Genomic DNA, 25,322 nt, shown 5'->3' with positions numbered 1-25,322 from the left:
TTTTTTTTTTTTTTTTTCTTTGCACCTAACTCTGGGACAGCTGCATAAGGCAGGAAGGGAGGTAACAGCAAGAGAATCGGCAGCTAGATAGATGATTCTTGAATTGTGATTAGAAAGACAAAATGCCAGAGAAAAGGAAAATGTCAGGGGCAGAGACCACTGGCAGGCGTGAGGGCTTAAAACAACCCACACTGGCAAATTATTTCAGAAGTGCGGCTTCTCCGCCGCCAGCCTCATTCTCTGCCAGGAGATTTTTGACAGCGGGGCCAGGACTGTTCAAAGCCACTCTTACTTCTGATCTCCCCTTGAACTGCACCTGTTGTGATGTGATGACACAGGTGACAACGGAGGCATATTTTATGCATCACCCACATTGGGTCTTTAGTGTGCTCCAGCCCAGCTGACAGAGAAGCAAGACCCCTGCCCCCACAGCACTTGTCTTCCTCTGGACTTACATACAAATGCAGATCTAGTAAACACCTGCTTCCCTGCTCAAGCCCCGAGATGCTGGCCTGATAGCAATGGCATACATCTACAAGGAGGGAAGAAGTGGCCCTGCAATGTAGGGGCCCCGTTGTCAGCAAGGGACCAGCAGGTAGCATGCTACCGGACAGCACGTGGGTATTCCTCATGGTGAGGATTTAGAACCTGCTTGCACCAGACCTTTGGACACAGGGTCGAACTGGGTGGTGCTCTCACTCCTCTAGACAAGAATCTCTCCTCCCACCTCTTTCTTCTCCTGCCGTGTCTGGGATTTTCTTCAGTCTTCCCCTCAACCATTGTGGCATTTTAGGAGACCCTTACAGGACAGTCATGTAAACCATGGACAGTCACGGCCAGCTTTTGGAGATGAACCATCTACCATACTTCTCTCTCTAAATGGGCAATCTGACGTCATAGATTAAGATGGGAATATTAGATCCATATAATCCTAGACTCCAAGCCAATCCCTTCACTGGTAGTAGAAAATACTGTTTAGATTTTGTCCTGGCTGGGTATACAGCTCACAGTAACTACAGAACTTCTCCCTGGAAGGCATTTGGTCTCATCCTCCTCCACTCTGCCACCTCATCTCCCCATCTCTTTTCTTTCCTTCCTCTCCCTTCCCCTCCTTCCCTCCCTCCCTCCCTCTCTCCTCTCCCTTCCTTTTCACTCTGTCTTCCCACACCTCTTGAAAGGACAGCTAGATCATACTCCCTTTACTTTACATCGTGTTTAGTTAACCCTCCTTCCAGCACCCTGGTATCTGAGGGGAAGTAAACCTTCATCTGAAGACCCGCATCACTAAGGGTTCACAAGACCCTCAGTCTGTAAGGAAAATGCCTCATTTGCAACCTCTGTAAGTCTTTACCTGGCTAAAATACTGGCTCCTCTCCATCTCCTCCCTCCATCCTAGGTCCAGCAGCGTTTTCAGGATTGGCTTTTGATAACCTTGTTGCAGAACAAAATTGGGGGGGGTGTGTGGTGGCACAACTACAGTCTCCACTGTATTTGAACAAGCCAACCATGGGTCTTCCAATCAGATTATTTGGGGGAGTGGGGAAGATAAAAAATAGCAACATCATTCTGAGCATTGCATTTTAATACTTAACAAAATCCCATTTACTCCTCAGTTAGGAATGGAAAGGGGGGTGTGTTTGATGCTCAATATTGCCAACCATCAGCAAGTATCTGAATAGACACTGTTATCTGCGCCTGTCCCTTCCTGCTCTACCTTAGGCTTGCCAGAAGGGATTGTGCTGGGGAGGCGGACACACTGCCATCTGTTTGTGTAAAGTAGATGTAATTGCCAGCCAACCAGAGCAATATAAAAAAATTAGTACAAGCCCTAAAGGATTATAACTTAAAATTCAATAATTACACTTCAAGAAAACGAAGTGTGTGAGCTTCCCTCACCTATGCACAGTTAGCCTGGAAAGAGTGTTTTTTTTTTTTAAATGTTTGTTTTTGTTAAATTTGTAAGTTTTCTCCTTCAAGATTGGCATAATAAAATGGAATTCTTCTCATATTTTTCTAGCCTCCATACCCAGGACAAAAGATACTTTTCAAATTATATCCCCTCAACTTTATTCATAAGTTGATATAATTATATTTGCTTATTAGCAAGCCATAAGCAAAAGCACCTTCAAGTCTCATCAGTTTTAAATCAGTTCTTCCCAGGATGATAAAATCCCAGTTTTTAAAAAATTATTATTATTTTTTTAAAAAGTTAACCTTACCCATGACATAACTAATTAAAAATAAAAGTAAAATAACATTTTCAACTTGTAATTCCTAGAACTTAAACTAGAAGCAGTTTTACAGTCTGGCATGTTTCACAGCAATGGACAACAAGTATATATACAAATATATGAGTGATGAGGAGGCTTAGGGTGTAGCTAAGTTGATAGAGTGCTTGCCTAGCGTGGGGAAGGCTCTGGGTTCAATCCCCACAACTGTAATAAAATAAAAGCCACATATTATGTTTAGAAAAATAGAAGAGTAGCCACTGATATAACAGTTTTTAAATTTAAAGTAGCCCTAGAGAAACCAAAACATCGAATTTCTTTGCTCTTTTCTTTTTAAGGTATGGTTTTCAAAGAAGTTACAAAAATGCATTTGGAATTTTAACATTTTGTGCAGATCTATCTGAATGTTTGATGGTTCTCAACTCTTTCTTTTCTTGTGTCTGGAGTATAGTATGCCTAAAGGAATACAGAGAAGAGAGGCTGGGCTGCCTTCACACTGCTGTTTGGTGTCACTGTCACATCAGTATAAAATGCGGTAGCATTCTATTCTCAGTGTCACTGGCAACAAGCACGGGATACTTTTGATATGAATAAAACGAATTATGCTGCTGCTTCATTTTATATCTTTCTCTTAATTGCACGTTTGACCAACAGATCAATGGTGGTAACCAAACCATTCTTGCAAAGCTTTTTAGAACTATTTCTTAATACTTGTCTTTCTCGAACTAGAAAGCTACAGTGAGACATTCATTGCTGGAGGGAGCATATTTATTTGTTACTTAGATTGTTTAGAAAAGTTCGGTACAGCATTGAAATGTTTCTTGACAAAACCACAAATGTTATTTATGGGAGGGGGATTCGTTTTCTTTTCCGCCTTTCTTCTGGTTGGGGTTGTGAGGTGGCTTTCCCGAACTTTTCCTGCACTGATAGGCAGGACCTACATTTACTGGCCAGACATCCTCGAAGCCCAGGCAAGGCCATGCTACGCTTGGCAAAATAATTTAGGGGAAATTTGCTGATATTTAAAAACTCATGCTGTAAACTCCCATGACACCGAGACAAGCGGCAGAAGTTCTGTTTGGTGCGAGCAGCACAAAACCACAACCTATTGGTGTTTACATGTGTATTCAGCCATGAAATTGAATACTATCAGAGTTGAAAAATGCAAATCAAATTAAAAGCAGAGAAAATTGCCTTTGGAATTATAGTACCCAGGAGCTCCAGAGTGTTTGCTTAAATAGAAGCACTATTAAAAACAAAACAAAACAAAACAAAAAAACCCCAAACGGGCACAGTGTTTAAATTGCCCTCTCACTGTTTTCTACCATTTCCATGGACTCATTGTTTAGTTCTATCAGGAAATAACGTTCACGCTGAGGTACAAACCGTCAGCATTAACAACAAATCACACTTTGTTTTCCCAAAACATCTCTTTTCTTAAATATCAAATTGCCCTCGGTTAGCCATGCGTCTGCGTCCCTAAAATCAGGCCCCCTTCTGCATCCACTATTCGCACTTAGAGCTTAGCTAATTGAGGTCACCCACCAGCGGATGACCGGCGGGCTCGTTCTAGGTGCATGGCGGGTGCAGGGAACCTGGGCTTTAGAAGCCGAGCAACTCGAATGGTTCGAAGCACTGCAGCGAGCCAGGATTCGGGAAATGTGAACTGGAGAGCGGAGCCGCCCCTGCTGCCCCAGGCGTTTCCACTCGGCAGACCGCTAGCTGCAGAGTCGTTGCAGAGCTGAGCCAAAGCGTCCGAGAATCCGCCGGCCCAGGTGCAATGCTTCTTCCCGCTCTGCTCTCGTAGAGGGACACTGCAGGGCCAAACGAAAAGAGAAAAGCCCGCCAAGTGTTGGGGGAGGGGTAAATAGAAGACCCAGAGAAGCAAGGACAGCAGGTGAGAGGGGTGACCTTTGGCCCCGTGATCCAAGTTCTAGAATGTGGGGATCCCAGCCTTGACAGCCTGATAACCAGCTGGGAGAGACCGGATCTACTTCACTGTCCCCACAGCCGGCACAACGCTTTACTTCTCTCCCACCCCTCCCCCACGCCTTTGGGTCTCTGGGGAAACCAAGCTTGGAGGTCTGCTTCAGATGCCAAGGTCAGCAGAATTCAGAGACAGCCTTGGGCCAAGACTGAGCCAGACCAAGGTAGCCACGTCCACCTACCTGGGTTCTAGCGGAGGGTTCTGAGGACCCTCACAGTGGCCCGGCTGTGCTAGGGTAAGAAAAACTTTTTTTTATTATTTGGTGACCTCTGAGGTTCTACACTCTGGGCCCAAGCAGCTTTGGCTCTAGACTAGGGTCTCTAATGGCAATCTGATTTTTTTTACTCCTCTAGAGGAGTTTGGAGGCCTGTGCCAGACCAGGTGGTTTGTGGGGGCAGTCCCCCACCCCCATTACAGGATGATAATTCCTGTCCTGCCCTGGGCAGCAGTGGAAGCCGGGTTTTACTTGAAACCTGCCAGTCCATTTCTTTTTCAGGAACCCCAACGGTGCAGAACAGAGCCACTGCACCCAGAAAACAGCCCCGAGGCTCCTGGCAGACCCCCGTAAGTTCCAGCTGGGGAAGATTCTGAATCCTTTTCCAGAGAGAGTTGCGCAGATCGCTGATCGCGTGTGTGTGTTTTCAAAGCTAGGCAAAGGAAACAGCAGCCAATTAAAATGAAATATTTTCAGTTCCCTCCTATGTTGTCAGTGATTTGCCCCTGGGGATCCACAATTTTCCCAAGCCTGTTAAGGGCTGACAATGAATGAGTGCCTCCTGTAATTTAATTTTCCTGTCACACTAAATAGAGCTACATTGTAAACTTCAGATCTACTCTTACTGATAGCGTTGGCTTGCTTTTGTCATTTGCACCATAAAGACCCCCAAAAGGGAACACTGTATTGTGACTACCACTCTTGAATTATTCAAGAACTTAATGACATTTTCCATTTTAAAAAGAGAGCTAATTGCCATTGATGCAAAGCATGTGACCTTCTTGGGGTACCCAGTATGAGAATATTACCATCTGGACACCCGCACGGAGTCACAGCACAGCAAAAATAGGGGAAAATGTATAAATGCGATAGACTCACACATGGACACTGAAATCGCCCTTATTTAATCCCACCTAAGTCAGAACATATAGTTCTAAACATTCTCTTTACTTGACCTAAAATCTATGTCAAATGTGTCATCAATCAGGTCTGCTCTGGGAGAGCAGGGGTGACTTTTTAGTTAGGATCAACAGCTGCAATTCTGAAATCAAGTATCCTTCTTAAATGTGAAATTACTCCGTGTGGTGTCAAGCATAATATTGAGTGGCCTGCCCTCACCCTTTGCTGGCTTTTCTTCATTTATTTACTTATTTAGTGGAGAGGAAAAGGAACTCAAACTATGAAGACACTTCACTTCAGTATTTGCTGTTTGAGTCTATCTTGAGTCACTGCAAAGCCAAGGTTGCAATTCTTCATTAGCATGACCTCATTAAATTATTGAAATATATGTTTTATTTCTTTTCGAAGTAGAGAAGACAGCTGAGTGTCTCCTATTGTGTTTTTGCCGTTTTACTAGTTCCCAGGAAAGAGAAGGGTATAAGTGGGCTCCTGTAAAGGTCCTAAGACGTCATAAATGCACATACCATCTATATAGAGGTCCATGTGTTCCTGAGCTGATCTATAGCCACTAGGAACCATTTGAAAAATGTAGAGGGGGTTAATAGGTTCCAGAGCAAAAATACTTGCCTGTGCTGGGCTCCCCATAGTTCTTTGAACTTTTAAGTGATGCTTGAGATGAAGCATGGAGATTTTTGCTGAGAACCAGGGTTTCCTTCAAGTCAACACCCCCCAAAACACCCAACTTATCAGAGAGCTAAATTATCTTGTTTGGGGCTGTGAATCCATACCTCTACCTTGCAGAACTCCCGGGAAGGTGAAGGAGGTACTTGTAAACATTCAAGAAGATTTTTTCCGCCAATATCACAGTGGAGCCATGTATCTGATACAACTGCCGCTCAGGCAGCTTGGAGTCAGCTGTGAAACAACAACTGGCCGACCAGCTGGGGAAGTACATTAAGTGCTTTTTAAAGAGGATGACTGTAAAATTGTCACTACCTGAACTATATAATGGAACAGCTGTTTTCATTTTCCTTAAAAAGAAACCTGTTCTCTCCTTGGTGGCTTGTGCTCTTGGGTTCAGTAATATGAGAGAAGACATGCATTAAGGATCTATAGGTTCTTGGTGTTGGTTTATTCACTTTGAAGTGCTGAGGCTGCACACCGGGGTTAGTATACCTAACATGTGCTCTGCTACCCAGCCACACTCCCAGGCCAGAATACATAGCTGTCACTGTTAAGTAGTAAAGACATTCTAAGACTGTAATGAAAATAGCACTTTGATCACATGTTAAACATCTTTTTAGAGATTTTTTTTTCATGTATTTCTATGGTTAATTTTTTTTCTTGAACAGCTTGAAGACTGTAAGACTAGAATAAATTATCAAGCATCTCATGTCTGAGCTCTCTTGCATTCTATAGTGACATCCAGGAATTTTCTCTACAGCAATAGTATGCTATCAATAAAAATTCATTGGATGCAAGGCCACTTGAAAGGGATTTAAGTACTGTGGAAAGTTCTAGGAATCCTCAGGATACAGTCCCCCCACCCCAATCTGGCTCTGTATCTAGAATGCACCCTGCCCTGGATGAGTATTAGTGATGGCATTTCCAAGAGCTAGGTGCTGGGAGTTCATTCTTATTGAGATGAATGGATGGTTTTAGAGGGCTGTGTAGGAATTTCTGATAGAGGGCCATGCTTAACTCGGTTCCATCTAATCTGTAACTCTTGCGTTCTAATAAAAACCATCTTTGGAAAGTATTCCTATTTGATGTCTATGATATGCGAACCAAATACTCCTGCCACATGACAGAGAACCATCCAGTTCTGCATCTGTGAAACGGAGCCCAGCTTATTGTGAAGGGACTCTTCTGGGGCTTTGCTATTGAGGGAACCACTCTTGCTTATGTTTGAAATTGCTAGAAAGTTGAGTGAACATGCTCTTCTCTACTCCTCCTCCTCTTCCTCCTCCTCCTCTTCTTCTTCCTCCTCTTCTTCCTCCTTCAAATGCTATGCACACACAGGAAAAAATGAATAAAGCCATTCATTATTCTGGAAAAAGTAATTTCAGTACAACCTAGGCAGACACACCATCAGACCATTTTTTAGATTTTAAAAGGGGTTCAAGAATCACACTATGCAACCAGCTGGCTGCCTTGTCTTTGTTACTTTAAGTCCAGCCAAGAGTTGCTTGTATGCTTTCAGTCTAGCTTCTTATGATCTACTTTCTGTACTTGTTCCTTTAAGCATCAGAACTACTAATGTATGTTTTTAAAATCTAGAACTAGTAAGGTCAAGAACAACTTTCTACCCTGTTGTATTTAATTGACTGTCTGCACTTAGGCATATTTACTGGACTTCTGAGTATCTATATTTCCTCCTCTGGGAAACAGCATCAAGATAACTTAGCTGTGACATGGTTATGAACAATACCTTTAAAGAAAACTCAGTTTTTCCTGTTTTGTAAATATTTGCTTTACAAGCATGGATTGTGTTGCAACTCTGGCTCCGGATTCTGATTAGACATGGAGCATTGTTTCAGCAAAAGATAGTTATCATATTACTTAGCAATGAAAGCTTTTAGCTTGAGCAAATTGAACTGTGGAAATGGGAATACCCTGTCCATTCTAGTAAATTCTTTTTCTCCATGGAATTAAGGGGGATATAGAACCCCTACATGATTTTCTGTATACTAGGTGGAACTCATGGTTTAGTTGTTGTTTGTTTGTTTTTGTTTGGCTTTTGCTTGTTCTCTTTGGTGACTTTTAAGTCACATTTATTAAGGCATTAATAAAATATACTTGAATACTTTAGGAGAGAAGGGATCATTTTTATAGTAAAAATATAAAAAGGCCTCAAACATGCCCTCAGGTGGTATCTTCTCCTCCCCCCTTTGCATACAATCCCAACAGGTCACTTTTCTTTTTTCTTCCTCCCTCCCTCCCTCCCTCTCTCCCTCCCTCCATCCCTTCCTTCTGTTCTTTTCTCCTCCTCCTCTTCTTTCTCCTCCTTCCTTTTCAGTTTTTTTCTAGACAGAGTTTCTCTATGTAGCCCTGGCCGCCCTGGAACTCACTTTGTAGACCAGGCTGGCTTTGAATGCAAAGATCCACCTGCCTCTGCCTCCCAAGTGCTTTTCTTGCTGCATATTCAGGGGAGGGAAAGGCAGAATTTCACTCTATAGCTTAGTCTAGTCTTATGGTCCTCCTGCCTCAGTCTCTGGAATGCTAGAATTATAGCTCTGTGCTATCGAACAGTCCCCTTTTAGCTGTGCTCTTGTTTTCTCTACATCTGCTTATTCACAACTTCTGGAACAAAAAGATGAGCCAGAGGAAGGAGATTGGCAGATCTGTTTGCCTAAGAGCACCATGTGACTGAGGAAACACACAAGCTTCTCCCCATGCTGAACTTTGACCCTCACAAAAATGTCCCCAAAGGCCACTGCACTACAGTCAGATGACCCTGCATACTTTCTTCAGTGTTTGCTACATCTAAATAGAGAAATAAGACAAAACAAGGCTGGCTTGTAGAGAGGTAGTGGTTGTCCTGTCCCAGGTGGATGCTGTGCTGTGTGCAAAAGAAGATAACTGGAGGGTTAGGGACAAGCTCACAACAGAACTTCAGCCATGAGAATAGTCAATGGAAAGATCTTAAAATAAAAAGTGTTAATTTGCTCTCCCTGCAGAACTGAAGTTATTCAAGGTATTCAGTCTCCTCCAAAGTTACCAAATCTTATGAGGAGCAATGTTCTCTTTCTCTCTCTCTCTCTCTCTCTCTCTCTCTCTCTCTCTCTCTCTCTCTCTCTCTCTCTCTCTCTCTCTCCCTCCCTCCATATCTCTCTCTGTCTCTGTTTCTCTGTCTGTCTGTCTCTGTCTGTCTGTCTGTCTCTGTCCCTCTGTCTCTGTCCCTCTGTCTCTGTCCCTCTGTCTCTGTCTCTCTGTCTCTGTCTCTCCCTCCTGTCTCTCTGTCTGTCTCTGTCTGTCTCTATCCCTCTGTCTCTGTCTCTCTCTGTCTCTGTCTCTATCTCTCTCTGTCTCTGTCTCTGTCTGTCTGTCTGTCTCTATCTCTCTCTCTCTCTGACTCACTGTAAGAACCTCCCAAGGTCTAACCTGAGATGGGAGTTCCCTTCAAATGCTAGGAAGTATCCACCGACTCAAAAGCAATCATTTGTGGTGAAAGCTGGCTGGTTACCTGTATCATGGGTAGCTTGGGGGCCTTTTTTTTTTTTTTTTTTTTTTTTTTTTTTTTTTTTTTTTTTGGTCTGGATAATATTAGAAATTAATCCATGCTTCTCAGAAAGATGACTAGGGATAGGAATAGGAAAGGATCCTGGGGACTATCTTGGGAGGTCAGAGCAGGCTAACCAAAGAGGTTCTGGACCCAGTTAGACTTACCAAAGCCAAGCCACACTCAACATCTATTGACCAGAGACTAAGTATGCCACACCTACAGTGATGCCTTCCCTTGCCTCTTCTTTTCCTCTCTCTTCCTTTTCCTTCCTTCCTTCCTTCCTTCCTTCCTGTCTGTCTGTCTGTCTTTCTATCTTTCTTTCGAATTAGGATTTTTGTTTTTTAGTTTATGTTCATTGTCGTTTTGGCTGCATGTATGTCTGTGAGGGTGTCAGATACCCTGGAATTGGAGCTACAGACAGCTGTGATCTGCCATGTAGGTGCTGAGAATTGAACCTGGGTCCTCTGGAAGAGCAGCCCACGTGCTCTTAACAAATGAGCCATCTCTCCAGCCCCAGTGATTCTTTTCTGTGTGGCAAATGTGGAGAGACTTTTAGTGTTCCAAGGTGATGAAGGACATACAGAAAATGAAACACAATCTGTTTAAAGTAAAACACACCATTTCCAGGGTGCAGCCTGCCACCTCCCCTTCCCTTATGAAGGTCTTTACAAGCTAGGACACTAGCTGAGTTGGGGTTTGTATGTGTAAATTTTCTGGGTGCTTTGTTTCTATGGAGAGGATTCCAGAGGCCCTTGAAGTCCTCAGCTTTAAATCCATGTTAATAGGGGAAGTTTTCTTCCCCCCTTGGGGAGGTTTAGTTGGGAGAAAACTGACCCTGAGTGCACTCTGGGCAAGCTAGGTTGGAAGAGCTGATACGGTCTGCAGGGTACTTATTAACCACCGTTCATTTGCAGGATCGATATTTCCAGCAAAGGAGTCAACACTGAAGATATACCATTTTGTCTGGCTCTTTCCTTGACACAACAATTTATTTAATAAATGCATCTCCTGCAGAAGAAGGTACCGGGCACTGTGTCTTTTATCTGCAGGATATGCAAAGCGCATTTATTCAGCTTTTATCTCTGGAATTGTATGCTGATCCCATACATATAGATTGATTTTGTTCAGGTAGATAATGAAAAGTCAAGTGGAAAATTACACAATGGCACTCACGATCCCGGTCTTATATCGGTATATAAATTGGTTTATTATTTCATTCTATTAAAGGGGCTCCCCTCTTCAGGAAAACTTAAAAATGCACTGTATTGTCTGCCCATCTGGATTTTCTTGGGAGAAAGAGCCTGGAAGGAGAGAGAGGGCAAGATGATTTCCATTTTTTTCATTCTTTTGGTTAATTGTACCAGATAAGTGAGCAGCACCCTAGGGTGTCCTGGGGACTATTTGTTTCCTACAGCCCACTTCAGAGTCAAGTCAGGGGCTTCTGTGACTTAGATCATTATGGATGAGAATAAATCTGCCCCCTCACAAGTATCCTCTCACAAAGGTGAATATTTTTACTAAAGGCAATTTACGATTTTGTCCCAGTGCCTGAAAGTGGCAACTCCCTCTGGACTGTGTGGAGGCCAGGGGTGAGAGGGTGGCAGCAGGAAGAGGCCACCACCCAAGGACAGCTCTGAGCTGGAATCCTGGAGGAAACGTTATTAATAAACATCTTCTGGACATTTGGCAGCCCGTGGAGCTTGCTCCAGCTTAAAGCAATTAATTCAGGACACCGACATCAACTCTCCAGGTCTTTGACAGCTTGGAGCCGAAATAAAAATGCTAGTTCTCCGGGGAAGAGGGGAGGAGGGCCCGCTCTTTACTGGACTGTTTGCTTATGGGCCCAGCGAGCAACCTTCCCTGCAGAATGAAATGCGAGGTCGCACACAACGAACCGGCAGAGAATAGAAGATGGGAACGAACAGTTTGAACTATTTGCTCAGCAGAAGGGCACCACAATGCTGGGGTAGTGGCTTTCCCATGCATCCACTGTCCCTTCTTTGGGGTCTTTTGTTGTCCCCGTCTCCTTTGGCCAGATAAGAACACAGCTGCAGCCTTGTGGCTAAGTAAGGCTTCACTTATCCCCTTAAATCTCGGGGTGTCTTTTACTGTACCAGGCATAGATCAGTTCTTTCTTTTGACCAGGAGACTGGGAGGGAGGGAAGGAAGAATTGAGGGGGAGGGGACAGAGGGAAGACTCTCACATTGCTGATGTCTGGTTCCTGTCTTTCTTTCTTTCCTTTTAAAATCCAAGCTGGGATAAGATGGGATCTTTGTGGGCCAGTTTTATTAAAGGGTCAGTGTTTTGTGCCAAAATGTTGCCTCTGGGGGAGAGTTGTGTGTGTATGCTGTGTAGGGAAGGAGGAGTTTTGAAACTGAGTGTTCAACCATTTTCAGATTCAGATTCAGCTGCTAAAATGGGGCAGGATTTGAAGGAGTTAATTTAAAAATTGTTCAATTACAACATTAGGTTTCTGAATATGAATTTGGGCTCTCCCTCTAACAGTTCATTTTTTCCAAATTTGTGTAATGATGGTACTTCACGTTCAAAAGGGATAACCTGGAGTGGGGCACAAACGTGCTTCTGTATTTGCTGGAAATTGCTCTTCTACCCAGAGTAAATTCCACCTAAAGCGTCAGTAGCTTGCTCTCCCACATGCACCCTCTTTCAAAGCTCTTTTTTTACCACCACAAAAGAAAGTGGACACGGGCCTAACCTTCAGTTTATATCCAAGTTGACGTTTCGGAAGTTATTTCAAAGTCAAAATCATACTGAGTTTTTGTGCTGTTGGTTGCTGTGTTTGGACTCCATGGACTTTACCATTAGTTGGCTGTGGGAGTGAGGCTCCTCCAATGCTTAATTCTATTGTAATAAGACTGATTTAGTGTGAATGCTATTACAAGGTGAAAAGACAAAAAAAAAAAAGTTTTCCACCAAAGAAGATGGTTTGATGTGAGTGCATGGAACATTCACCACACAAAAGCCCATGTGCTCCCAGTAAGTTTGGGGATTTGGAATGCTTGAACGTCTATGTCTGTTTTCCCACTGACAAAACTGGTGGGGAAAAACCTCTTCCCTATATTTTTCCTGCTGGGTGGTCAGAGGAAAAGGCCAGAAAGCCAAAGGCCTCCCATTGAGACACTCCTCTGTAAGAGGCGACCTCACATGGTGCCTCTGGGGCACCTGTTCATTTCTGCTCACGGTGGGGGTGTGCTGCGAGTAGGCAGCCAGAGGCCACGTGTCAACTCCCACTCCCGCTGGAGGGCTCTCCTGCAGGGAAACTGCCACCAACAACATAGTCACCACACACGGCCTCTAAAATATCCACAGGCAGAGCTGGGAATAGCTGGGAAGTGATTTTAATGGCAGTGAGTATTATATTTTCTCGTGTGTGTGTGTGTGTGTGTGTGTGTGTGTGTGTGTGTGTACACATATGTGTGTATCTAGGGAGAAAAAGATACCTAGACATTTGCAAATGTTTGATGACACTTATGAAAAGACCAAAATAATGACTTGTACCAAGCATGTCATCTTTTGCTATGATTTTTCTATACACACTTAAGAAATGGATGACAATCTTAAAAATCGGGTTACATATTTAAGTCCTATTCCAGTTTTTCTGCTTTTCTTTTGTAAACAGGCATTTCATTGTATCCTATAATCAAGGTACATGTTTTTGGGTTTTTTTTTTCCCTCTGATTATATGCTTAGGCAACATGCTTTCCATCTCTCCTCAAACTGAGGTTGTAGCATCGATATTAACCAGCCCAGATAAATATATTCATTTTTTTCTTTTTCTAACTTTGGTCCAGGGATTATTTTTGTCACTGTGCATTTTAAGATATATCTAAAAATCAGGTTGAATCCTGATGAATAATTTGAAAAAGAGGTAGGGAACCCCCTTCTGTGAGAAAGGCTGTCTTCCTCCCGAGCCCACGGCTTTCCTCACGAGGGACACTGGGTTTTATCTCTAATTTCTGGAAGGGTACAAAGCTGCACGTGTTGGGAGGCCCTGGGGGAGGAGCATCAGCAAGGAGGGGGGCAACCTTACAAATAATGAATTGAGTTTAAAGACTGTGGTCAAACGCAAGGAACAAATGATACTGATCTTATATGTAAGGGGCCTGGACATCACACCAGCTGCCATGGGGTTTGATTAATGAGGCATTAAGGGGATCGAGTGACACTTACAGCTAGTTACTTATGGTGCTAATTTCAAAACACTTTGTGATAGACAAAGAGACTCGGCTCATAATGCAAAGTAATTTGTGGTGTGTTCCTGGCGAATGCATTTAGTGAAGCAAATATAGTTATGCAGAATTTAAATTAAGGTTGACACTAATGTAAACAGAGCCCAAGAACCACTGTCCAATAATTTGATGAGGACACAGGTTTTAATCAAGCCTCTTCCACTAAAATAGCAATTTAAATCCCCATCGTTTAAACTGGATAAAATGCTTAAGCTGGGAAAGCTGGGAGTGGGAGTCATGGAGGGTGGGAGGTGGCTAAAAATTTACAGGGAAGATATTTTTAAACAGAAACACAATGTCTCTTAGGGAAAGTGTGACTCTGCACTGATCCAGCATAAGGAGACCAACATCCTTTTAAATTGCAGGTTGATTTCAAGACTAGAATCTGGGTATTGATCATATTTAAGCCCCAAGTGTTTCTTCTGTTGTTAAATTACAATTTGATTATATTCTAGTAGTATTGATCTCTGAATAGAAACATTCTTGAAATGAAGAAGAGAAAGTTGAGAGCCAGAGGTTCCAAAGCATTTGTTTATTTTTATTTTTTTAAAGAGAATGTATCTCCCCATCCCATTCTTATTTGAACTGAAAAAAAATTTACTGTTGACTGGGAGAGTGGGGGAGGGGCAGCTTACCCAGCTCAGGCAGCCTTCCTGAGAGGTTGGCTTTTCCTGGGTACCCTCACTCACACATGGCTTTGTCTGGAGTTGCCAATTTATCTTGAAGTCACTGGGGGAGGGTGGGGGTCAGCCGACATTAACATTAATTAAAATGCCAGCAGCCTGGGGTCAGGGCCCAGGAGGTTTTGTATATGGGAAACAAAACCAAACAAACAGCAATTTATTCTGTCACTGCTCTTGCAAGGACAAACAAGTAACAGTTTGGCAACATTTCCTAGGGCCCCTGGACTTGACTGCTGGCTAGGGATGGGAGATAGTCTGTCCCGGATTCTCCAAATCACATTCCTGATACATCGTCCTGGGAAAAGAATTTCTAAATTGAAGTTTGTTTCTATGCTTGGAAGAAAGAACCAAAGATTATTTTGGAGGCAACAAGTGCTTCCAATGTAAAGTATTCTGAAAAGACTTCTAGAATTCCAGTTCATGGCCACTCACCTTCAAGTCAGTAAGGGACATTTAGGGTTGAGGAGGGACTGAGTCAGTCTTTGGGTGAGCTAAGCAGAACAGACCCCAGGAAGAACAAGCCACTGCAGAGGCTGTGGTGGGACTCCACTGTGCTGAGCTACCATCCCAGAATCCCTCTCTGTGAACATGCAAGAGAAGAAAAGTGATCTTTGGTGATATCTCTCTGATGTTAGGAAACAAAAACTAAAACAAAAAACAAAACAAAAACCATATTGAAATCAGCCTGTGTTTGTCACAGCCTTGTGGAGAACAGTTCTGAATATGGTGTGTCTACACAGTGCTCTCTGATGCTAGAAAACTCTTTGACCTTGAGACACTCCTAGGCAGATGGAAGAGAGCATCACCAATTTGAGGACCTGCCTAGAGGTGTCTAGAGAGACAGGATTCTGAGAGCTGGCTAGCTTCAATTCTGTTCTAGGCTAGGAACAGAGAGGCATAGAGGAGCCACATGTAATCTACTTAGAAAGATGGGTATATACAATTTAAACAGTCTGTTAGCTGATGATTCTGGGAGCCTCTTACACCGCAACTTGCATCCTTCCTTTCCTACATGGGCTTGAGAACAGCCTCCTTGGCTAAAGAACACTTGGCATTGACCCACAATGTTAACCCCTGCTGTGGAGAAGGGCTGCCTACATGTCCTATATGCCCATGTACAACTGGAGTGTAGTGAAGCCCCTGCTTACAGTAGGTACCAGTCCTAAGGAATAGATCCTATGTCACTCTTTACCCAGGGTTCCCCTACTTAGCCCAACTGGTAGACTAGGAGGCCTACTGATGACAACTCAGTAAATCTTCTGTATTCACCTTTGCCTCTTCTGCAAGCTTCATCCCCTGACTCATCATCCTATTTATTGACATATATTTCCCTTCTGTTTCCCCACTGGGATGCTGTCTTCATGGATTTCCACAGAGTCACAACACTGGCAACTCAAGCCATATTGTAGGAGTGGCATAGCAGAGACATTTAGTTGTTCCCTTGTGCTTGTTTAAGCCACGGTTCTAGAGATAAGTCTCTGGGATGCTTGTCACCCATTCTGGAAAGCACTTCTCTTGCTTGAGCACAGACACCAATCTGACTTGGGCCTATTAGCTCAAGTCATTCTTCCTGCTCCTAATGCCCATAAGAAGCTTGGAAATGTCTACTCTTCTCATTGGTCTGCCCATCTTGCTCTCCCTTCAAAGATAAAACAAAGCAATCCCCTATGAGGAACCCAGCGTGCTTCCCAGTCTGTTCTGGAAATAATTGATGATGACAGTTTAGACTTCTTGTTAGAGAAACCTAGGTGGAACATGATGTAAGCCGCCAATACTTGGAGTCAACCAAAATAGCTCGGGTTCTTCTGAGAGCCATTTGAGAAAAATTCATACCTGTTTCTTTTGTCCTACCTCTGGATTCAGAGTCTCAATAAAAATATCAACATCAACTGAGTTGCTATGGAAGTTCATGGTTATCTGAGGAATTTGTCTCAAGTGGGCTTCAAGGGCCATCAGGAGCAGGTGTGGGATCCCAGTCTGCACACCTGCTACTCTCAGGCTAGGGTGCCTCACCCTCTTCCCTCTTTTCTAGGCTCTGCATTGAAAATGCTCCCTTTTCTCAGGCACAAAGCTACAGTTTTTTGGCCATGCAGCTCTGGACCTAAAGACCTCCACAGACATTCTCCGAAACAGGGCATGGGGCACAAATTTCTTCTTGTCAGTTTTAAAGCACTCTCCATTCGTAGGATGTGCTTAGCCTTCCCATGCCTGACCATAAGGCTCTCCCATACAGTACCTACAGCCTCTAGAGAGTTAGTGATTAGACAGGGCTCAGGGTTGTCTGGGAGAAGCTCTTGATGGGGCCAGCTTCCTACCCAGTCATTCTGGCTGAGCCTTGGAGGCTGGGAATCAGTGGTGGAATGGGGAAGTTGGGAATGGTGAGATCGTAGCCAATTCAGGATTGATGGGAAGAGTGCAGAGGCCCAGGAACAGCTGGTGATAAATAGGTTTAGTGGCGGGGCCTGGGCAGTGGGTGTGGCTAGGGATGGAGATTCTCTTGGAATCCTGAACAGAAATGCTGAGGCTTAGATGTTTTTCTTTTGTTCTTCCAGCTAGCATTTTTGGATGCTCATTGCTCATTTTCTGTAGTATTTCTGGGTTTAGCTGTCTCTTTGTCCCTTGGCCTCTTCTTCCATTCCAGGGCCCAGAGGGGGAACCTGGGAGAGTGACTACCCCACTAGACTGCCATTTGATTGACCACTATCTACCTCATTCTATAGACATCTCCTTCTGTGTGGCTCATTAGACATACCATTACTTCCAGAATACTGATAGAACAATTCATTTTGTAAAGATGGATGCATCTGGACAGGATTCCTATGAGTAAGTTAGTAAACTGTCCTTTGCAAAGACAGTTGGCTCTAATCTCTGCTGTTTAGGGCTTCTCCAGGCCATGGGTGAATATAAATGGGTTGGTATTTTTCAAACGTGTTCCCAGAAGTATATAGAGAATCTGGTACAATGACATGGTATATGACAGCTTAGGTACATTTCAGAAGGTGTCTGGGCACACTGAACATGTGTAAAATTAATACAATTCTAGCTGGCTATCCACTGGCCTAAGCCAAAATGACATGGCTTGTGACCACAAGGAACCTCCAATTCACATTCTCAGGTTACATGAAAGTCTGTGGATCAGTCAATGTATTAGTCTCCTCTCTCTAAGTACTCAGCAAGTGCTTTAATTTTTCTCTGGTAACACCATGTTTATTGGCACTTTCCCATACTCCAATGCAGATGCTTTATAACAAGGAAAGGAAGACCATGTCACTGTCAGGATTGCCTAGCATCAGCATCTGGCACCACCTGTGCTGTTCACAGAGTCCCACTAATGTCCACAGGAGGAGTAGCTTCTAAAGTTTCTTTCTTTCTGGTTATCATTTAATACTTATTTTTTTTAAAAAAAAAAAATCCACAGCATTCCATTCCTTTCATTCCAATTTCAGTGATGGAACATATTGTACACTTTGCTTGTACTTTATAAAAATTAATTATAGTTTGTCATGGAACAACCACAGAAATTTTATATTAAAGAAATATTTGGGGGGGGTGGAGAGATGTCTCGGTGGTGGTTAAAAAGTACTTACTTCTCTTGCAGCAGCCCTGGGTTTGAGTCCCAGCACCCACAGCAGGCAGTTCAAAACTGCCTGACATGTCTATTCCAGGGAATCCAATTCCCTCCAGAATCCCAGGCACCTGCATGCATGTGGCATACACAAACCTATACAGGCATCCACACATACACATAGATAAACACAATAAATAAATCTGAAAAGAAATATTGTTGGTTACTACATTTTGATCTATTGTATCTTGGATCTTACATTTTCAGTTGATAAAAATAGATTAAATTTTTTTTAGGAAATGTAGCTTAATTGGTAGAGTGTCTTGAATTTATCTCCAGCATCACATAGACAATGAGGTGATAAATGTTTGCAATCCTAGAACTCAGGAGGTAGGGTCGGGAAGGTAAGAAGTTCAGGGACATCTTCAGTTACATAGTGAGTTGAAAATGGACCACATATGCATGAGACTCTGTCTCAAAAAACAAAAACAAAACCACAAACAAACAAAAAACAGCTTGCATATTCCTGCCAGCATCATGATTGATAATTGAGAATGATCTGAAGTGGACAGGTTAGGCAGATTGTCTTTAATCACATATCAGTCTGAATATCAGGAAAAGAGATGCATAATTAATGTAATGCATTCGGAAACTGAATATTTTCAACAAGAACTCAAGTGAGAATTGCAGCAGCCTCAGGGTCTAACTCCTAAATGACGAAATTCAGAGGGCAGAGGAATACACAGACATCACACCCGCAAAGTCCAGATGGTGTCAAGCTTCAGGGCATGTGGATTCTTCAACAAATCACAGAGAAAAAGAGTGAGAGACTGACATATACACTAGCCCAGTATATATGGGGGTGTTGTTCAGGTCTTTTTAAGTCTTTTCTGTTCTATTGTCCTTTGTGGTTTTCTGCTTTTGGGGATAAGGACCTGGTTATATAGCCCAGGCTGGGCTAGAACTTGAACTCCTTCTGCCTCCTTGAAAAAGTATCCTGTATTGATCCTACTTCTGCCCCACTGCTACTCAGATGCCCTTCCTAAGATAGTCTGGCAGTGGGCTCTGTCGGCAGGTCATATCTTTGCCTGCAGGCTGTATGGACTCCAAGAAAGCTCCAAAAGTGCCACATTAGAAAATCATGAACTTGCATGAGACATTGCACTTTTCTTGACTGTAAATTTTATTTTGTGCAGATCTTGTGCAGGGAGCCACTGTTGCTGTGTGATCTTGATTACCACAGGCAAGTCATATCCAAAAGTTGGCATTTTGTAATCTTCTTTTTTCTCTTATGGCTCTCGCCATCTTTCTGTTCCCTGTTTTGTGATGTTCCCTTAGCCTTGGAGGGTTGAACACTCAGTTGTCACTTACTGTCAGCATTTGACTAGTTGTGAATCTCTCTATCAACTGTTGCCTACTACAAAAAGACCCTTCTCTGACCAGAATTAGGATAGCATTGTCTATGGGCATGAACATAGAACTCCATGTCCATTTTGCAAAGCATCTGTAGTAGATTTCTGCCTAGGATCTTTGACCTTGCCCCCCACGACCTTCAAGCCACAGGCTTCTGACTATATGTACAGTACTAAGCATATATTCCATCCTGTGAAAAAGGTTTCAAATCCAATTTTTGTTTGTTTGTTTGTTTGTTTCTTTTTAAAGTGTTTCTTGCCAGGAGGGTGTGAAGGCTCATGTGTTTAATTTCAGCACTTGGAAGGCAGAAGCAGGCAGATCTCTGAGTATGAGGGACATCCAGGGCAACATAGAGAAACTTTGTTTTAAAACAACAACAACAGCAACAAGTGGTCCATTGCCTTCTGGTGCATCCGAGATGTGTGCTCACAATAGGGTCTTAGTACTTAGTTCCAGTAGGCAACAAAAGGCAGCCCTTCCCTGCTTCCTTTAGTATCCTTGTGAAGTTTATTTGAGCTCAACAAAACTTCGTCATCAAATGCATGTAAGGGGTTTTCTATTGCTGCACCATTCTCAGCCTGCTCATGAACAGATGGGAAAGAAAGGTGGGGCTCTGTGGAGTTTTGATCCTTGTCCAAGGCCTTGGCATTAATGGGAAAGCCTCAGTTCCAACTTAAGTCAGTTCGACGCTCAAGGCCATGCTAACCTTTCATGTCTCTGCAACCCTTCACCTGATGCCTTTACCCAGTGAGTGAGGACTAAGAACAGACAGAGGTTTCCCAGGGAGCCTAGGCATCTTACTGAATAGCATGGCTCCTCCCCTGGAGTCCATTGGGATGAAGATGAGGAGGAAAGCTGTAGGAGATCCCTCTGTTTATCAAACTGTCATGGCGAATAATGAATTTCAGGCAAGATAAGTTGCTTTATTTCATTCATTTTTAACTTAACCAGTGTGACATTGCTGATGGTTTAACCCAAGAACTTAAAAAATATATATATCAAAAGGCATTCACAAGTTCTCTCCCTCCCTCCCTCCCTCCCCTTCTCTTTCTGTGTATGTTATATTGAATATATTTGTGTGTGTGCCTGCTCAAATAGAAGCCAGAGATGAATACCAGATATCTTTCCGAATCTCTTTCCAACTTCATTTTTAAGTCAGGATCTCACTGAATTGGGCTCCAAGGAGCCACCAGTCTACGTCCTCCTCGCTTTGGGATTGCAAGTGTTTACCACTGCAGTTGTTTATATGTATGTATACCGGGGATCAGAAAACAGGTCCTCATGCTTACATGGCGTGCATCTTACAGAATGAGTCATCTCGGTAGCCCCTGCAAGCTCTTATAAATGTAAAAGCCTTTCTTATCTCCTTGAAATCCCAGTTGTTTTAGAGATAGGGCCAGAAGAACCAATGCTGGGGAATCAACAGTGGTTTTGAAGCATGAGTAAGCCTTCTCTAGATAAAGGAGAGGAGAGGCAGGACATTCCAGTCAAAGAAAACCAGTGCGTCAGTTCCTAGTTTGGAATCTTTGTGGCCCCTTCTCCCCTGGCCTTATCTGTTGTGCTTCCTGACCTATCTGTATAGTCAAAGCCACTGCCTGGTACTGAGAACTCACTGAACAAATACCTGTGATTGTTGAGCAACATTGCAAGCACTATGACTGGCTATGGGAGGGGTCATACGTCATTGTCTTGGGTTTCAAACTGTCACCCAGTTACCTTACCATTTTTACATCCAACCCCAGATTCTTAGTTTTTTCCAGAATTACTTATTTAATGTATAAAAGTACAGTGTAGCTGTCTTCAGACACAGCAGAAGAGGATATCAGATCCCATTACAGATGGTTGTGAGTCACCACGTGGTTGCTGGGAATTGAACTCAGGACTTTTGGAAGACCAGTCAGTGCTCTGAATCTCTGAGTCATCTCTCCAACCACTACCCCAGATACTTATCACTGAAAATAGAACAAAACACTGAAAATAATGTTCCCACTTGGTATCTGTGATTTCTCCATCTAGCCTACCCAATGATGTCACCTTGACATTCGTGAAGAGCAGTTAAAATACTTTCTTCTTATACTCAAGAAGCATTAGTGACTTCCCTGTACCTCTTGTACAAATACCTCCTCTTGACTTTTAAGACTTATCTCAATATGGGCACTCAGTTTCTTCAGGTTCATGACTCACTTCTTATCCCTTTACTCTCTACAGAATAGTAAAACCAAAACATCTCCTACCCTCAGAACATATTGTTTCTTCACTTTTAAATCTTTTTATCTTCATGAGGTTCTTTCCCTCTTTATAGAAGAGGTATGTCTCCCAGACATATCTGCTGCAATGTTCCCACACCCAAGCCCAATGCTGGCACCACAACTTTTAGGACTTGTTTCTCACCCAAGGCCAACCCAAGGTACTACATCCTCCAGGAGTCTTCTCTGATCAAACCTACCTAAAATTTTGTATCTTGATTATGGTATTGACCATGTCATCTTAAAATTTGATTCTCTATACTCATGGTTCTAGCATAGCACCTTAGATATAGTCAGTATTGCACAACATTTGTTGAAACACCAAGGACTAGTATGTGCCAAGACCTTGGTTAGATGTAGGAGATACTGAAAAAAATTTTTCTGAAGATGATAAAATATAAATGTGAAAAATAATTTTGTAAATTCAAAGGAGCATGGGGATATGGGTTATTATAAAACCATTATGATGACGATGGTGACTGATGTTGATGATCATGGTAATAATAATGGTGGAGATAATGGTAATGATGATGATGATTATGTTGATAATGATGATGGTGATGATGATGTTGAAAGGGGATGATATGATAATGAAAATTGTGATGGTGATGACTGTGTAAGGTGTCTTTATTTCTGAGTCTTCTTTCCTCCCTCATCATCTTGTTCTGTCCTCTAGGACACTGATCCTAATGCCTTTATTAGCCAGGCTTCCTGCTATTTTGTTTTTCTTTTCCTGTTGGATTAAGCCAATGAGAGTATAAGATGGGAAAGAAGGTTTGGGTATTGTACTAATTTGGATATGAGATATATGCCATAGACTCATTTGTTGAAATCACAGCTCCTAGCTATTAGTTCAAGTGAGAATTGATTATATCACAAGGCTGCTAATTTCATGAACAAATTCATCCCTTAATAAGTTCATAGCTAAAGGCTATTAAGGGCTGAGATGTGCTTAGAGTAAGTAGATCATTGGAGACCCCTAGCCCCTGGTTGTATTCTCTCATCCCTCACCACATACTCCTCCTTAGCATCCATGGACCCACAATCAACAGTTCCAAGAGACAGTGGACAGAAACCTTGAAGACCATAAACTAAAACAAAACCTTCTTCCCCTAAGCTGTTTATTTCAAATGTCTTGTGTCAGCAATGCCAAATGGGCTGATATAGATACGTGTTCCCCCAGCCCGTGTTCCATCTTGGAAGGTTACGCCTCCTTTCAGACACTTATCCTCTCTCCCATAATTAGAGATTCTGTCAAATATAGTAACTACTTAATCATTGGCACATCTGGTTTACGATGGCAATGCTTCTCTGTTATTTCTAGTCTCAGAAACCATTTGTACTCCTTTTTAAAAAATAGATTTATTTATTATTATATCCAAGTATACTGTAGCTGTCTTCAGACGCACCAGAAGAGGGCGTGAGATCTCATTACAGATGGTTGTGAGGCAACATGTGGTTGCTGGGATTTGAACTCAGGACCTTCGGAAGAACAGTCAGTGCTCTTAACCACTGAGCCATCTCTCCAGCCCCAACCATTTGTGCTCCTCATTGAAACCTTGACAGAGGCAATGACTGATGGCAATGACAGTGAAGACAGTGAGGGCTGTGATGTCTTCTCAGCCGAGCATCTGAGAATTCCATTAAGCACCTCATACAGGAAGACTATAGGATTATAATAGACAATGGCAGGAATCCCAGTGCATCATTAGGTATTTGTGTGTAACAAATGATCCTAAATTCTATGGGTTAAAACAATAATGACTTCTTATTTCTTCCCCTTTGCAGGTTGGGAATTACACAGCAAGATGGCTTTTCTTACTCCACCATGGCCAGAACCTCTTCTGTGGGGGCTGAAGCCCATTGATTTGGCTTCATTTGGATACATTTCAAGGGTGAGCAATGACAGAGAGGAGAAGCCAGACTGAAGTCATACTGCCTTACGGCTCAGCCTTCAAAGGCACATGGGGTCCCCTCCACCACAGTGCTGACCTCTCATTACAGGAGGAAGAAGTGCAAACTCCACCTCTTCCTTATGTCCTGTTGGAGGTGGAACACAGAGCTCTGACTCCATGCATAACATAACACACATTCTACCACTGAGATACACTACAAGGCAATTGACACTGGATTGTTGGTGTCTCATTGTGTGATGTGGACTTAGACCATTATAGGATCTATGCAAGCATCTTTATGTATCAATTTTTTTTTCTTGCCCAGTAATGCTCACTGTGTAGAGCACACAATGCTAATGACAATGACCCAAACACCAAGGAACCTGAGTCTCTGAGTCACCACTTCGGAGATACCCACTCAATTTTTATTGACCTCCATGATGTGTTTTGGTCCTCTAATACTTGGTGGCTGCTGCACAAGTAGGAATTTACCTGTAGCCTTATACCTTAAGCTACAGGATCCCTATCTCTGTTTTGGCAGCACATCTACAATGATGGCCAACAGCTTAGATTAATTTCTCCTTTCTTAAAACCATGTACTAGCCCAAAGTATTGGGGTACAGTGTGAAAAAGAGAAAAATTCAGGGGTTATTGGGGTCACCAACTGCCAGGATCCTGATGATATGGATAAAGGACTTGCTCAGGCTAACAGAGGAAACATATTTGTTAACATGAAGGTAGCTGTGGATATTCAGCTCTGGTTTGGAGGGTCTCAGGGTAGTGACAATTTCTATGCTGGAAATGACTGGCAGATTGGTGTTGAAGGGGGTCTTGCTCCAACATGAAGGCAGCTATCTAAAAGGGAAGGTGTGTCCCTCCCAACTTAAAGCAAGGGAAAAGCATCTGTTGAGTGGTATTTAGAACTGACATTTTTATAAGGATCTAGTCTATAGAGAGTTTTCACGGGGCTTGGAGAGCCACATTTTTCTTTTCTTCTGCATATTCTGCGATTAAACACTATTTTTAGTGTTAAAGCCATATGATATGCACTGTGGCTGTCTTACAGGACTCATTGCACTTAAAAAAGGTTTTCTTATTTTGGTTTGGGATCATCCCAAGACAACAATAATTTTGAAACAATAGTTTAATCGAATCAAATGTTTTTGATAAATAACATTTCTTTCTAGAGGCATTTGAGAGTAAGCTGTGTACATCTTACTCCTAAAATACTTTAGTGGTTTTCTGTTTGTTTATTTGTTTTGTTTTTCTGTTTTTAATGGAGCTATTTCTACCTATGACACCATTGTCAACTGCAGTCAATTCACTTCTAAGTATATGCTGTCCTACCCTTATATCAGCATTCCTATTAGATGGCCAATTTGACTCAGTAGGGGACTGCTGTCTTGACTCTGTGGTCTCCTTCAATCTGGAACACGTACACCCCAGACCTCCATTTGTATCCTATGACATACATATTTTTGAAAACCAGGGTTGTTTACTTTTTCTTTTTTCAATCCTTTTGTCTATTTGTTTCTGGAGATCAACCCCAAGTCTTTATGCATGCTAAACAAGCACACTACCCCTGAGCTCTGTCCTCAACCCAAGAGAACATGGTATGCTCCTTATGTTCAGGCCTGCTCTTACTCTAGCAGCACCATAAAAAGAAATCTCTATACAATGGACTGGGCAGATATCTCAGTCATTAGGAGCACTTA

At 42.7% G+C, this 25,322-nt stretch overlaps 2 long non-coding RNA genes across 3 annotated transcripts in view; both read left to right on the top strand.

The window, feature by feature from the left end:
• The window catches only part of LOC116092410, a 78,419-nt gene that overhangs the window by 5,490 nt on the left and 47,607 nt on the right, over positions 1–25,322 (top strand). The window contains exons 1-2 of one of the 2 annotated variants that reach the window (XR_004119256.1): positions 12,854–12,923; positions 23,501–23,607. This is a non-coding gene — a long non-coding RNA (uncharacterized LOC116092410). Of the gene's footprint in view, positions 1–12,853; positions 12,924–23,500; positions 23,608–25,322 lie in introns of those variants that run through there. The other variant, XR_004119255.1, reaches the window with a different exon arrangement.
• Positions 4,196–4,910, top strand: LOC116092411. The gene is made up of 2 exons (XR_004119257.1): positions 4,196–4,450; positions 4,712–4,910. It is a non-coding gene; the product is annotated as an uncharacterized LOC116092411 (long non-coding RNA).

The sequence above is a fragment of the Mastomys coucha genome, unplaced genomic scaffold (assembly GCF_008632895.1).
Source record: "Mastomys coucha isolate ucsf_1 unplaced genomic scaffold, UCSF_Mcou_1 pScaffold15, whole genome shotgun sequence".
NCBI classification, from domain to species: Eukaryota; Metazoa; Chordata; class Mammalia; order Rodentia; family Muridae; genus Mastomys; species Mastomys coucha.
This window is presented reverse-complemented; position numbering and strand designations above follow the sequence as displayed.